This window comes from Anabrus simplex, chromosome 5 (assembly GCF_040414725.1).
Source record: "Anabrus simplex isolate iqAnaSimp1 chromosome 5, ASM4041472v1, whole genome shotgun sequence".
NCBI lineage: Eukaryota > Metazoa > Arthropoda > Insecta > Orthoptera > Tettigoniidae > Anabrus > Anabrus simplex.
In genome coordinates, this window is record NC_090269.1 from 354244615 (window position 1) to 354260879 (window position 16265).

Below are 16265 nucleotides of genomic sequence, written 5' to 3' on the forward strand. Positions count from 1 at the left end.
GATGGGATAGGAAAGGTCTAGGAGTTGGAAGGAAGCGGCCATGGCCTGAATTAAGGTACAGCCCCAGCATTTGCCTGGTGTGAAAATGGGAAACCACTTTACTTCTCGATTGGACGTACATTTTGTGCTTTTTACACGTATATTCCATAGTTTGACACACTTATAGGAAATATAGGGCCATCAAATTTGGCATAGATATTGATACCACCGATGGTAATATGCGAACCACATTTCATGGTTCTACCTTCCACATAATTCTGCGAAAAATAATGTAAAGTATTAAATATGTACCACAATTCACCCTATTCAGACCCTCTAACTCAATCTAATTAATAGAGGAGATATGAGAAAATGTCATAGGGTCAACCATTTAGACCACTAAAATGGGTGTTTTATCGTGCAATACGTTTGTCGATATAATGTACCGCTTAGCAGCAGTGAATATGTAAATAAAGATCTGCAATATTGAAAACATGCATATACTTTCTTATGTCGATCTCTATATATTCATTGAAGTCGATTTGTAGCGATCTTGAAAGGGTGTGTCAGCCATTACATTTAATACTTTGCAAATCGATAGTGTCTGTCCACAGGAGGGCGTCTTCTATTGTAATCAATACTTCCCACATCGACTTTGGCTGGCAATAGAAATCGGGTCCTTCTCCAACTCCTGCGTAACATACATTGATAAGGGGGGGGGGGCAATCACTGTAATGGATAATTCTTTTCTAGATTTGACTTGCAGAAGACAAGAGAGAATGCTTATTTTCTTTAAAACTCTCCTACCCAATTATGTCTAAAGTAGGAAAGGAGGCCTGTCAGTGTAAGGAAAACTCCCTAAAACGATTGTGACCGCACAGTAGACAAGAGGGCCTTCTATTACGTAGGTCGAGTCATAAGTCATGGCAACTATTTTTTTTTTCTCGCGAACAGGAGACAACACGGAAAATCTAAGATACGCATTGGAAACGTACGGTATGTACTTGCGTATGATGCCACTAGATGGTGTATGTAAACAACAGTGTGGGTCTAAGCATGCCCCCAAGTTCAGTGTGTGAGCGAGAGCGTCACAAAATGGAAGTCAACAAGCAGGAGCAACGATCGTATATTAAAATAGCAGTTCTCCGCGGCAGAAATGCACGCCAATGCCATCCAGAGCTGCGGGAAGCATTAGATGTGCATGCCATGCCATAATCCATAACGCCATAATCCTACACGATAACGCGACAGCGCACACAGCAGCCATCGTTCAACGTCGCTTACAACGGTGGGGATGGGAGGTTCTACCACACCCGCCTTATTCGCCTAATCTGAGCCCATGTGACTATGATCTAATCTCCAAAGTGAAGAAGCCATTACGTGGACAACGGTTTGCTAACAAAGAGGACATCGTAACAGCATTTCGGAGAGAGGTGTCACACGTTAACGATACACATGCAGCAAATGGTATTCAGCGCCTGCCCCACCGCTGGCAACGCACAGTAGAAACCTTGGGTGATTATTTTGAAGGTCTGTAACCAGTGGAGACCTGTCTTTTGTACATAGCCTTGTGTATTTGCTGTCTATACCATAATAAAACAATGTTAACTTATGACCCGTGTTCTGTCACTTTCCTACGAGAATCTCCTGAAGTCAGAATTTGTCTTCAGGCACTATGCATAAGTACATGCCCTATATTTCCAATTACATATCTTAAATTTTCCGTGTTGTCTCCTGTTCGCGAGGGAAAAAAATAGTTGCCATGACTTATGACTCGACCCTCGTATAATGAAGACTTCCCAACGATATTATGGCAGTAGGCAAGTGAGCCTGCCGTTATCATCACAACTCCACAAATCGCACTTTATATTGGAAACAACATATAGGGACCTCCACATGCTGTTTTGTCGGATAACGCTAAGAGACATGCAATTTAAAAATATTTCATTGCGTGTACAGTATATTACTTCGATATCCATATACAGTACAATGGAGAATACTGCAGCGAAGCACGGATACATTTGCTAGTAATTAATATAGTAAAATAATAATAAATATAACATTCAAACAATTTATAAAGAATACAAGAACTTCACACTTGAACTTAACGCCACAACTAATATTATAACATAGGAGCTCTGATGAAAGAGCCTCTGTGGCTCAGGCGGCAGCGCGCCGGCTTCCCACCGCCGGGTTCCTTGGTTCTAATCCCGGTCACTCCATGTCAGATTTGTGCTGGACAAAGCGAAGACGTGACAGGTCTTCTTCCGGGTAATCCGGTTTTCCCCGTCATCTTCCATTCTAGCAACACTCTCCAATATGATTTTATCTGTCAGTCATTAATCATTGCCCCAGAGGAGTGCGACAAGCTTCGCAGCGGCACAATTTCTATCCTCGCCGCTAGATGGGGCTTCATTCCATTCCTGACGCAATCGATTGACTTGAAACAGGCTGTAGATTTTCATTTTCAAGAGTTCTGATGCAGTAGGCTACTTAAATTTTCCCTTCCCAGTCAGAAGACAAGATAAGGAACACCCGGGCAAGCAAAACTTCCAACTGAAAAAGAATTTTCAACGTCAACAGACAATCAATCAATCAATCAATCAATCAATCAATCAATCAATCAATCAATCAATCAATCAATCAATCAATCAATCAATCAATCAATACTGATCTGCATTTAGGGCAGTTGTCTCCCTTGGTAAGTTATTCCAATCCCTAACTCCCCTTCCTATAAACGAATATTTGCCCCAATTTGTCTTCTTGAATTCCAACTGTATCTTCATATTATGATCTTTCCTACTTTTAAAGACACCTGTCAAACTTATTCGTTTACTAACGTCATTCCACACCATCTCTTCACTGACAGCTCGGAACATACCACTTAGTCGAGCAGCTCGTCTCCTTTCCCCAAGTCTTCCCAGCCGAAACTTTGCAACATTTTTGTAACGCTACTCTTTTGTCGGAAATTACCCAGAATAAATCGAGCTGCTTTTCTTTGGATTTTTTTTCCAGTTCTTGAATCAAATAATCTGGGAGGGGATCCCACACACTCAAACCGTAGCTTACTCTAGTTGGGGTCTCCATCTCCTTTACATCCTTGCTACAACCCCTAAATACCCTCATAACTATGTGCAGAGATCTGTACCCTTTATTTACAATCATATTTATGTGATTACCCCAATGAAGATCTTTTGTTATATTAACACATAGGTACTTACAATGATCCCCACAAGGAACTTTCACCCCATCAACGCAGTAATTAAAACTGAGAAGACTTTTCCTATTTCCTATATGCACACAAATGCTGGATATTTTGTTTGCAGTCGATATTCAATGGCTGTTTGTTGCAACATCCTTAACATCAGGGTTTTTGACTTAGCTTTGTTCTATTATCTGCTTTGCAATACCGTCCAGTGCTTTCTTCACATCCATCACAATAGCCCGTTTAAGAAATTTTACATAGCCTCCTTATTCTTCATACGTTTTACCATAGCTATATACTGCATAACATGATTACGTTGAGGTTTTCTTTGTATCAATTGTTATTGATGTATCGCAAACATTAGCCTCCATGGCTCAGGCGGCAGCACGCCGGCCTCTCATCGCTGGGTTCCGTGGTTCCAATCCCGGTCACTCCATGTGAGATTTGTGCTGGACAAAGCGGAGGTGGGACAGGTTTTTCTCCGAGTACTCCGGTTTTCCCTGTCATATTTAATTCAAGCAACAATCTTCAATATCATTCCATCTGTCAGTAATTAATCATTGCCCCCGAGGAGAGCGATAGACTTCGGCAGCCGGAACAATTTGTATCCTCGCCGCCAGATGGGGGCTTCATTCTTTCCATTCGTGACCCGGTCAAATGACTGGAAACGGGTTGTGGATTTTCATTTCATTTTTCATATCACAAACGTTACACCTCAGAACTGACCCGTCGCTCTGAATACCATCAGCACTAAACTGTTTAGTACTATCACGTAATTTCTCGGCATTCATTTTCTGTTTCAGGATATTTGATACTACGGTAATAGCAAATAGTGTAACATTAAGCTATTTGCTAATAGGACAGTGGCATACACCACACACAGTCAAAGCATATTCAGAACCATCACCTACGTAATACTAACAAGGCCGGCAGATAAGCAGCTGACGGAGGGCAGCAAGCTACAGTAGTAGTTCAACAATCACCAGATTCGGACTAAAACTCCCGATTAGTGCAGTATACGGAGCCTACGATTCTAGCGATGAATTGACGAACTACACAGAACCAAGCTTTACGGACGAAATGTTGGCCTTTTTTGTTTTGTTTTTTTGCTTTACGTCGCACCGATACAGATAGATCTTATGGCGACGATGGGACAGGAAAGGCCTAGGAATGGGAAGGAAGCGGCCGTGGCCTTAATTAAGGTACAGCCCCAGCATTTGCCTGGTCTGAAAATGGGAAACACGGAAAACCATCTTCAGGGCTGCCGACAGTGGGGTTCGAAACCACTATCTCCCGGATGCGAGCTCACAGCTACGCGCTCCTAACCGCACGGCCAACTCGATGTTTGGCTTTTCTTGTTTAATTTATTTAGGAATAAAATGCGCCAAAGGAGCCAAAAAGTATCAAACAAGTGGAAAAAGGTGCTGACATTAAGATAAGGTGAAAAAAGGTGCAGCTAAACCACAGTCAGGGGTGTTCATTTTTTGTTTTCTTTGCAAGAAGCTAATTTGGGCGTATTAATAGTGAAAAAGAATTAAGGTGCAGCACCTAAAATTCCTAGCTCTAGTGATAACTTATAAATGCTATCTGATATCGAGCTCTGGTTTGTTTTCAAAACTATTTCAGAAATTTATAGGCGGTGGCGGTGGTGATTATTGTTTTAATAGGAAGTACAACTAGGCAAGCATCCTCTATATAACACTAATCAGAAGGAAATTTGGAAGGGATCCGACACTTCGAGAAATGAAGGTGTCGGACAAAGGAAGACAAGGGCCACGAAGGGCGTGAATATGAAAGACTCCCTAGGCCTCCATACGTAATACCGTCGGGGTCGGAAAAGAACAAGAGTTGACCAAGGGAGGTCGGATAGAATAGATGAAGGTGAGGAACACGGTACAAGTAAGAGGAAGCAATGCCAGGACTCAGCTAAGGGCCCCGTGGTCACCAGTCCACGCTCCAAAGTTCAGAGCCCCTGGGGTCCCTTTTAGTCACCTCTTACGACAGGCAGGGGATACCGTGGGTGTTATTCTGGTGTCGTATGAGTTGCGCCGAGTAAAAGTTGCGCCGTGTTAAAATCAGTAAAACTTGCGCCGTGGTCATTAATCATTCTAGGAACTAGAGGTCTTGTTTGGGAATTCCACAGGGAATGAAACAACGCTGATAGAATGATAATTTGCGACGCAAAACTGTAAATTTCAGTTATTGTTAAGATTTAAAAAGCTTCTTCATGACGCTGATGGAACGTACGCTTCCCATCACTGCTCCGGGGGTTAAATCTACGATCACTTTAGATAGCGTTTATGCTGGACAATGCTGGCGTTCAAAATATTATTTCTGATTTCTTCATATTTATATCAGCATCACTGTTTGAAACAAAAGAGGTGAAAAAGGGTTCAATTCTTTTTATAAGGATACTTACAGTATATACGGTATGATAAAATATAAATATTACAGACATGCAAATTGGTATTTGAAATCTCCTTTAAAAATAAAAAAACATGTAGTTTTTTGTTTTCGGAAAATCCACTTAAGGGGCTTACGGGGGGGATGATGTGAAAATGATGGAATTATTTATATGAGGATACTTGTATCTCAAACACTGAAGACGTTACAGACGTGAAAATTGGCATTTGCAATCTCCTTTACAAGTAATGAAATAATCACCTTTCGTTTTCAGAAAATCCACTTAGGGGCTGTGGTGGGGGTGAAAAGGATTGAAAAGGGAGTTGAATTATTTTATGACGATAATTATATCTCAAAACTGAAGATGTTACAGACGTGAAAATTGGCATTCGGAATGCCCTTTAAAAAAGAAACACGTGTTTTTTGGTTCTATGAAAATCCACTTAAGGGGAGGGTGGAGGGGTTGAAAAGAAGTGAAGAAGAAGTTGAATTGGAAGGGTTTCAATAAATCCCACTCCTTAAGGGGATGAAACGGCGGTAAAACCCTAAATAACCAAAATATTTATTCCTCCGAAATAGTTGACCATACAAATCTGAAATGGCACTCAATTATTGTTTCTTTATGTACTGGATTTTAAATAAGACAAGTTTGGGAAAAATCATCCCTTAAGGGTAAAGTGGGCATTAATACTCGAAAACAAATATGTTTCTTTTTCTGAAACCGTTTGATATACGAGGTTTAAATTTAACGCGATGGTTCCTCCCGTATATCTTAGATTTTCAATAAAACGTGGTGCGGGGCCGATGACCTTCGATGTTAGGCCCCTTAAAAAAACAAGCATCATCATCACCATCATCATCATCATCAAAACGTGATCCGACTCGTTGGTTGAACGGTCAGCGTACTGACCTTCGGTTCAGAGGGTCCCGGGTTTGATTCCCGGCCTGGTCAGGGATTTTAACCTTAATTGGTTAATTCCAGTGACACGGGGGATGGGTGTATGTGTTGTCTTCATCATCATTTCATCCTCATCACGACGCGCTACAGAGGTCAAATAGAAAGACCTGCACCTGGCGAGCAAAAACTTGTCCTGGGATATCCCGGCACTAAAAGCCATACGACATTTCATTTCAATAAAACGTGTCTTAAAATAATACACCCCTAAGTTTTGACTGGGGTGGGGGCTGACAACATAAACAGTAATTTCTCTCCAACCGTTTGACATAAGGCGCTTGCAATTCCAGATGATGGTTGACCTATATGTCTTAGATTTTGAATAAGAAGTGGTCTTAAACAACACAGCCCTAGGGGTGGTGGGAGGATGACTAGGGGGTGAGGTATTGATGACATAAATATTCATTTCTCAGAAACCATTTGGCATACGAGTTTGAAATTTCACAGGAGGTTGCTCCTATATGTCTTAGATTTGAAATAAAACGTTGTATTTCAATAACACACCCCTAATGCCGTGAGAGTGAGGCCTAAAAAGACAAATATTCGTATCTCTGAAATCGATTGACATATGAGGTTGAAATTTCACATAATGTTTGTCACAATATGTAATAGATTTTAAATAAGAAGTGGTCTTAAATTAATACACCCCTAAGGGTCTTCGACCAGGGGTGGGGTGTTTAGCTGACGACATATTATTTTTTCAAACCGTTTACTATACGAGCTTGAAATTTCACGTGATGATAGTCGTATATATCTCAGATTTTAAATAAAAAGTGGTCTTAAAATATTACGCCCCTAAGGTGTTTTAACCAGGAGGGAAATTCCTGAAAAAAATACATATTTTTATCTTTAAAACTGTCTGAATTACTAGGTTGAAATTTCACATGATGGTTGCCCCTATATATATATGTTTAAATAAAAAGTGGTCTTGAAGCAATACTCCCCTGAGAGGTTTTGACTGGGGGTGGGAGTAGGCCTGATTACAAAAAAGTCAATTTATCTTAAATAACTTGACATACGAGGTTGGAATTTCACATGGTGGTTACTCCTTAATGTCTTAGATTTTAAATAAAAATTGGTCTTAAAACAATGCAACCCTAAGGGGTCTTGACTGGGGGTGGCATCCAACCACAAACATATTTATTTCTCTGAAAGCGTTCGGCATACGAGGTTGAAATTTCATATGAATGTTGCTCCTACACATCTTACACTTAAGAAAATGAAAATTGCAACACCATGAAGACATTGGTCGTTTGTGTTGATTTTCAAGATATGGAACGATGCCATGTAGGTATGTAAACGATCAAAGTTTCAGACCCATTGGATTGTTGCTACAGGTCTCCCCACGTGATTGGTCGCGGAGGAATCAACTGCAGTATACGGACTCTGATGTAGCGTAGTTGACTTGCAGTCTGTGCAGTGAAGTGTTCCCCGTCAAACATGTCTCGACGACAGAGAAGAGCACGCAATCAACAACTGTCGCCGTTTGAGAGGGCTCGGATAATTGGGCTGTGTGCGGCTGGATTATCGCTAAGGACTGTCGCTGCACGTGTTGGCCGACAGGCATTTACGGTACAACGTGTATGGCAGCAGTGGTCAAATGAAGGAACCCACACTCGTAGACCTGGCACAGGCCCAGCGCGACAGACAACTGTGAGAGAGGATCGCCGCATCATTCGGATGGCCCGGATGGAACCACATGCAACAGCAGCGCAAATTCGAGCAGCTATGGCACCCCACGTTACACAACAAACAGTTGGTAATCGCCTGCGTGCAACTGGCTTACGAGCCCGTGTCCCTGCAGAAGGTGTTCCATTGACCCCACAAAAAGCGACATGTAAGGCTGGCCTGGTGTCGAGAAAGATCGACGTGGGCCGACGAATGGCATAGGGTTGTCTTTAGTGATGAATCGCGCTTCTGTCTTGCCCGCAGTGATCGCCGGAATCGTGTGCGCCGACGTACCGGGGAGAGGGGCCGCCCAGATCTTATTATCGAGAGGCACGCAGGGCCAACACCAAGCATTATGGTCTGGAGAGCTATTGGCTTTAATGTGAAATCACAATTAGTGCTTGTTGAGGGCACTATGACTGCTCGACGTTGAGGCTTCGAAAGTGTATCAGTACCAAACTGTGTACGCAATCTACCTAGGACTTCTGCAGGTTTATGCTAAAAACTGTATGATTATGCTTTGCACAACAGTTTACTCTTCGTGATAACAATAAGAGAAGCGACTTCAGAAGAAAGCATGCATAAGTCTCCAACCAAACGCGCACCGTTGCCGCATTATCGCGCCAATTTCAAAAATTGCATTCGTTTTTGATCCAGGTTCATATTTCCTACATTGAATGCTGGTTTTTCGAGGCAACATGACTCGTTCATTTGTCGTTCCATTTATTTGACATTCCTGGTAATGGAGCCGGCCGGCCCCCGTGGTTTAGGGGCAGCGTGCCTGCTTCTCGCCCGGAGGCCCCGGGTTCGATTCCCGGCCAGGCCAGGGATTTTTCTCTCCACCTTAGGGTTGGTTCGAGGTCCGCTCAGCCTACGTGATTAGAATTGAGGAGCTATCTGACGGTGAGACGGCGGTCCCGGTCTCGAAAGCCCAGAATAACGGCCGAGAGGATGCGTCGTGCTGACCACACGACCCCTCGTAATCTGCAGGCCTTCGGGCTGAGCAGTGGTCGCTGGGCAGGCCAAAGCCCTTTCAAGGGCGTTAAGTGCCGTGGGGTTTGGTAGTGGAGCTGAAAACTGTAATTGTCATTGAATAAAATCACCGATGGTGTCATGTAACGTGTGCAGCAGGTCCCTTAACTTAGCACCATGACGTTTCCGATGTGGGCAATATTGTCCGTGTAACGCAGAACCTGTCAAACCCGGGAACGGAAACGCTATAGAAAATACAGTGTGAATTCGTCTCAGGTTAGAATTTTGCTTCTTTATCTCACCTTGTAAAGATTTCAGGGACTTGCCATTGTCTACGTACACCTCTATATTTTCTAGTATGTTTACTCTCATTCTATCTGTGTCAATGTGATCTAAAACATTGTGACACCCCAAAATTCCTCGGGGTAAAACTGTATCGCGCCCTACCGTACTAAATAAACAGGATTGCCACGAGATGAACCAGGAATAAACTTCTTCGCAAGCTCACTCACACTCCTCTGTCCTGCAATTACCTTCATCCTTTTTTAACCGCGCGTTGTTACCATTTCCCGATAATCCAGAGTGATACAGCTAGTACAATGATTGCATGGTCTCATAGAGAACTACCAAGATACCCGTGCTTCGCTCCGGTTTCAAATTGAAAGTTATTTTTCAAAATTTTACATTTTGGACAGAGTACTGTCAACCGAGCCTGTAAATGCACCCTCAGTTCGTACGTGAAACGGTTTTGGGGAACTGATTATGAATTTCCTTATCTAACACGCATTTGAACCCCGTACAGAGAAATTAGAATGTTTTTAAACCGTATCTTAAAACACCTAGGATGTAAAAGCGATCATCCTGTGAAATTTAGATGTTGTACGTCGAACAGTAATGGAGGAATGAATGTTTTCTAGGCGGTGAATGTTTTAGAAATATTTCTTAACATCTAGGTCATACAAGACTACCCTTCATGAACAATTTTAATATCGTGCCTGAAAAAGGTTACGGAAGAATGGATATTGTGTTTTTGAGAGTCAACCATTATCTAACCCCCTTAGGAGAGAAATCTTTTGAAATAGGCCTGTATGATATTTTGTATCTAGGACATAAATGAAGAACCTTCTCATAAAATTAAGATTTTGTACGTCAAGCTGTTCTGGAGGGAGGAATATTTGCGGAGATAACTCCATTTAACACCTTGGGGGTGGAATGTTTAAAAATATTTCCTAATTTAGATTTAGAATTTAAAATATATACCGCTATTTGGAATTTTGTCCTCGTACGTTGAACGGTTTCGGAGGAATGAACGAATATATCTCTTTTCGGATCTTAAACCCCATTTAACTCTATGTGTTTCAAACTAGCACATAGGATATTATTTGAAATCTTAACTTCGCAATTCAAACGTTCATAGACCTGAATATTTTTGTCATCAATCCTCATCCCCCAGTCAAAATCCCTTAGGGGTGTATTGTTTGAAGACTACTTATTTAAAATCTAAGACATAGAATTTAGTGTGTATAGAGGGCAGCACTGACCTCTGATAAAAATCGAGATTAAATCTGGGAGATACTGGATTCGAATCCCACTGTCGGCAGCCCTGAAGATAGTTTTCCGTGGTTTCCCATTTTCACACCAGGCAATTGCTGGGGCTGTACCTTTATTAAGGCCATGGCCGCTTCCTTCCCACTCCTAGCCCTTTCCTATCCTATCTTCGCCATAAGACCTGTCTGTGTCAATGCGACGTAAAGGGACTAGCAAGAGATGAAATATCCTTTATTATTATTTAGGCCTACTATAGTTATAGTTATTAAGCTGTGTGTATGTGATTACTTATTTGAGATTTTTAAATCTTTAAATATTAGATATTCAACGTCCGCAAGAGTATTTGTAGGTATCATTAATGGTATACAGTTTCAAAAAAAATGTTCCTCCAGTTGTGTATCAAGTTCAAGATTATTTCAGTTGAACCCCGGCGTTTTACAAATAACTTATTTTGGCAATAAAGAAAAGGAGTCGGAATTTCGGTCGAGTACCTTGGCGGTTGTGGAGACTTAGTTTTACAACTTCAACAACTTCTACATAATCCAAATCATATCATATTTGACTCCTACAACATCCAAAGTTCTTGTAAAATTACAAATTCATACGTCAAACGGTCTGAAGGGATGAATAATTTTGTCATAAGTCGTCACCCTTCAGTCAAAACCTCCTAGAAGTTTATTCTTTTAAAACCTTTCCTTATTTAAAATCTAAAAAATGTACGGGCAACATCATGTGAAATTTTAGCCACGTATGTCAAACGGTTTCAGAGAAAGTAATATTACGTCATCAGAACTCACCCCTAGTCAAAACCCATTAAGGGTGTGTTAGTTTAAGACCACTTCTTAGTTAAAATGTAATGCACATGGAGCAATGATCATGTGAAGTTTCAACCTCGTATGTAAAACGGTTTCAAAGAAATGAAAATTTTTGTCATAAGGCTCCAAACTCCAGTCAAAATCCCTTAAAAATGCATTGTTTAAAAACAATTTCTCATTTAAAATCTATACTGAAGACGTTGACGGTGCGTGAGTCCATGGGAGCGAAGAAAATTTACCACTCGCACAACTGTTCCCATTACGTCTTTACGCTTGGCGACTTTTGCACAGATTGCCTCCCGGTGTCTCAAGCACTAGGGCATTACGCTCTCAGTCATTTTTTATTTTACATAGCTGAGGAACCCTGTGCGTAGACCACATAAAGCATGAGCTCCGTCCGTCGTTACACTCGTCAACCACTCCCATTTTAATCCCATTTACTCAAAAACACCCTCTACCGCTTGGAAAATATCGAAACCGGTAGTGGTGTCTTTGAGAGCTACCAAGTCTAGGAAATCCTCGATGACCCGAAGATCGTCATCCACCCCTCGAATGAAAATAACGAGCTGAGCTGTGTCCGCAATGTCGCTTGATTCGTCGAGGGCAATGGAAAAGGATACAAAATGTGCTGCCTTCTCCATTAATTGCTGTTCCATATCAACGGCCATATCGTCTAATCTGCGAGTCACAGTTTGAGTAGAAAGAGAGATTTTGTCAAATTTCTCAACTAACTCCATAGGACAAATACATGCCGTTGCGTCCATTAGGCACTCCTTGATTACATTCCCTTCCGTGAAGGGTTTCCCGTCTTTGGCAATTCGCAGCGAACAATTGTAGTTTGCTCGTAAAACGGGTCCACCAACCTCACTCTCCTCTATCTCCCGTCAGGCAAGAACACAATTTTAGTGTTCTTCAGATAATTCAATCATTTCTTCATTCCCGTTTGTAAACAAGCATTTAAAAATTAAAACAATAATACTTACAGAACAGTGCTGCTTGAAATTTTCTTTCAATTCTTCCAACTTCAATTGGCGACTGGTGTCTGTCAAATCACCGTAATCATCCCTGTGGTTGGCACTGTAGTGCTGTTCCAAATTGTGTTAAAAAACACATTAAATCTCGGTGCTACACTAAAAATTTGGCATGCCCTTTATAAGCTGTACAGAAAAATGAAATTTCCCATTCTGCTATAAAGGCTGCTGCTTCACCACTCCTTCTTTTTCTTTCTTTTGTATGATGTTCAGTCATGACAACTGCAAAACTGATTTAGTTACACGCTGTCAACAAAGCGCATTGGACTAGACTAGCTACTGATGGATCGGCTGCTCGCTTCGGCGTGGTGGGCAGACCGCTCGCTCAGCCAGCCAAGCTCCTCCCACCACTACGATAACTACCTTCCCTCAAAAGCGCTCGGAGCACTGGCTTAGAGCGCGACCAGAGTGCTAGCGCTCGGGGAGCGCTGTTTGGATGGGCCTGCTGTAGAACATTCTGAGAGCTGTGTAGGCTGAGTTTCTACTTTAACGACGAATTGTCAATGCTTTATACTACTGTAAGCTCTTGGGCACGATTAGAGAAGTCTATTGTCCCAAACGACACAAAATTCTGAACCGCAGCATTCGGCTTCATCACGACAATGTTGTTGTTATGATAACGAGAAAACGTCAAGATCCGTTTTGCACGAATACACAGTACTGCTACGAAAGTCAAATTGGAAGAAGCATGGGACAGTTCTGGAACACCTCCGTATAGTCCATATTTGTCGCCACGTGACTATAATTCGTTTTGACTTCTGAAAAGATATTTGAATGGAAATAAATTTTCCAATGACCAATGACGAAGAGGTATAAGACTTCGTGTATAATTGACTACGTAGACGTCTAACATGTCTTGATATGAATAAGGCAGATTTTGATAAACAAGGATAAATTCTTTTCAGTCCGGCTCCATGGCTAAATGGTCACAGGAGTCCCGGATTCGATTCTATGCGGGGTCGGGAATTTTCACCTTAATTGGTTAATTTCGCTGACACGGGGGCTGGGTATATGTGGTGCCTTTAACATCATTTCATCCACATCACAACCCGCAGGTCGCCTACGAGTGTCAAATCACAACACCTGCATCTGGCGAGCCGAACTTGTCCTCGGACACTCCCGGCACTAAAAGCCATACGCCATTTCATTTCATTTCAAGTTCTTTTCAAATATCTCATTCAAATCTGATAGATATTCGTATTTAAGTACAAGAACGAACATTGTCGGAATCGAAAATCAAAAGCCTTGAACATTCATTTCTTTATACATGGTGCAAGAAAAACGTCGTCCAGTAACTAAGGTCTTGATAAAGGGATCAGGACAATCAACCAACCTCTAACTCGTAATTTTCAAACAAATTCAAATGTGACGGCTAACGTAACGTCGATTTAGAAGAGGTCTGTGGCCCAAAGGTCTCCACCCTCCACCACTACCCCCAACGTCTTAAGTTACAGTCATGTTGCAAGGCCAGGAAAAGTCCATCTCCTCACCACTACTACTACCATCACCACCACCACCACCATCACAGGAAATACCTCGAAAGATCAAGTTAACTCTGCCAAACGATCTCTGTTCTTATAGTGTTAACTCCGCCATAGGACCTCAGTTCTCACATACAAATGACCAAGAACTACGACTGACTACTGGATTTCAATAAATAAAACTGTAATATTAAAACGTAATACTAAATTATACCTAAATCGATCAGTAGAGATGCATGCATGTCTTTGCTGGTTATTTCTGAATGAATCAGTGGACGAACATGAGTGTCTTTGCTGGTTATTTCTGAATGGACCAATAGTCACACACTCGTGTATTTGCTAGTTATTTCTGAATGAATAAGTGGACAAGCACGCGAGTATCTTCTGGTTATTTATGAATGGACCAGTGGACAAACGAGCAAGTTTTTGCAGGTTAATTCTATATGGATCAGTGGACAGCCATGCGTGCATATGTTGCTTTTTTTCTGAATGAATCGGCGCAAGCGTGTATTAGCTTGAGTCTCTTTCTGCTGATCATATGGTTATTGCTAGCAGAGTACTTGAGCCGTTGTTAAGATAAGACTTTTGGATCAGTAGAGACGCATGTATGTCTTTGCTGGTTATTTCTGAATGAAACAGTGGACAAACATGAGTGTCTTTGTTGGTTATTTCTGAATGGACCAATGGACACGCACTCGTGTATTTGCTGGTTATTTCTGAATGAAATAAATAGCTGGTTATTACTAGCAGAGTGCTCGAGCCACTGTTAAGATAAGACGTTTGGATCAGTAGAGACGCATGTATGTCTTTGCTGGTTATTTCTGAATGAATCAGTGGACAAGCATGAGTGTCTTTGCTGGTTATTTCTGAATGGACCAATGGACACGCACTCGTGTATTTGCTGGTTATTTCTGAATGAAATAAATAGCTGGTTATTGCTAGCAGAGTGCTCAGGCTATCGTTAAGATGAGACTTTTGGATGTTGTGAAATGCTCGGCCAATATGGTAAACACCGTAGTTGCTGGTTGTGGGCGGGTAAAAATTAAAATTCAAGCAAGAAGAGATTGTGCCGACAGTAACATATCACGATTTTCATTTAAGAGGCTGGTAAATTTAAATTTTGTAGTCCGTCTTAAGTCAGGAAAGAAAGAAGGAAAATCATGTCATTTGTGTGTGGTGGAGGTAACACTATCAAAAAAGAGATCCCGAGGCGGAAGGAAAACATTATCCCGTGGAGAAGCTGATGTTTCTCTTATAAGTCATTAAACTAACTGTGGAGGAGATGGTTATACAGCCGCAAAACCCACTTTTTCGGCGTGTAATGGTCATGAAAGGACAAGATCCGTCAAAAACCGGATGTACAATTTTTGCATGAATCCAATACACACACAGTCGTTGGAAAGTAAAAATCACCGAGAAATTGGCTGCGCGATTTGGGGCACGTAGCTGTCAGCTTGCGTTCGGGAGATAGTGGGTTCGAACCCCAATGTCGGCAGCCATGAAGATGGTTTTCCGTTATTTCCCATTTTCAAACCAGGAAAATGTTGAGATTATACGTTAATTAAGGCCACGGCCGCTTCCTTTCTACTCCTAGCCCTTTCCTATCCCATCATCGCAATAAGACCTATTTGTGCCGGTGCGACGTAAAGCAAGTTCTAAAAGAAAAAGAAGTTATTCACTTCTATGAGTTTACATTTCACAGACAACACTTAAAGAGAACACACAGGCATATAATAAGTATTCAGTGGAAATGTGGCAAAGCTCTATCGTACACTCACGTTTCCTAGATCGTACTGGCTTCTGAATAATGGAATGATCTATTCAGTTTTGTTTATAGAAAGACGCCACGCGCCAGGTCTTGTTGCCATTTTCGAGGTTAGAAGATCGTCTATACCGTATTTGGCAATCAGAATGCCTAAAAGAAAATAATGCAATCTTTTCTGTACGAAATTTGATGTACCTTTTGACGTGGGATACCATGATTGCAGAAATTTCTGATATAATCCGACAGACGGTTGATTGACTAACCTGATATAAATAAGTACGGTACCGGTACAAACCAACTGAAAGCAAATTGGTAATACTGTAGGCCTAGCATGTCGTTTTCAAATAGATTCTTCAGATAAGTAAATTGTTCTTTACTATTCTACAGGCCTACAGCCTTGAGAACTTATGAACCTGTAACATGTTTCCAAACCATAATAATAA